This window comes from Zerene cesonia, chromosome 19 (genome assembly GCF_012273895.1).
Source record: "Zerene cesonia ecotype Mississippi chromosome 19, Zerene_cesonia_1.1, whole genome shotgun sequence".
Taxonomy (NCBI): Eukaryota; Metazoa; Arthropoda; class Insecta; order Lepidoptera; family Pieridae; genus Zerene; species Zerene cesonia.
The window spans coordinates 3,338,707-3,339,111 of record NC_052120.1 but is presented as its reverse complement, the minus strand read 5'-3'; positions in this window follow the sequence as shown (position 1 = coordinate 3,339,111).

Genomic DNA, 405 nt, shown 5'->3' with positions numbered 1-405 from the left:
CATATTATGTAAATTATTTTATTATACTATATAAAGCTACACACCCACTGACTGACTGACATCGCTTTTCTCGGAAACCGGGCGAAAAGTGGAGATAATTTTGACACGAACGTATAGAGGAGCCGCAATCGACCCGCGGAAAAATATAGAGAACTCGCGTCGCTCGAAGACCAGCTCGACGCCCGGCGGCCCGCGGAAACGGTGGCTCGCGGAGGGGTGGTGTTCGAACAAAAAATGCTTTAGACCTTCAGCAATTACCAAGTACGCCAAAAAAATGGCCAATTTCGCGAAAACAAGATGGCCGCCATACTTTGCCAAAATCGCCAATTATGAATCCTTACGTCTCAAATTCAGCACACGCGCTCTCCGCGAGCCGGCCAATCGATCGGCACCCCGTTCGTGGCG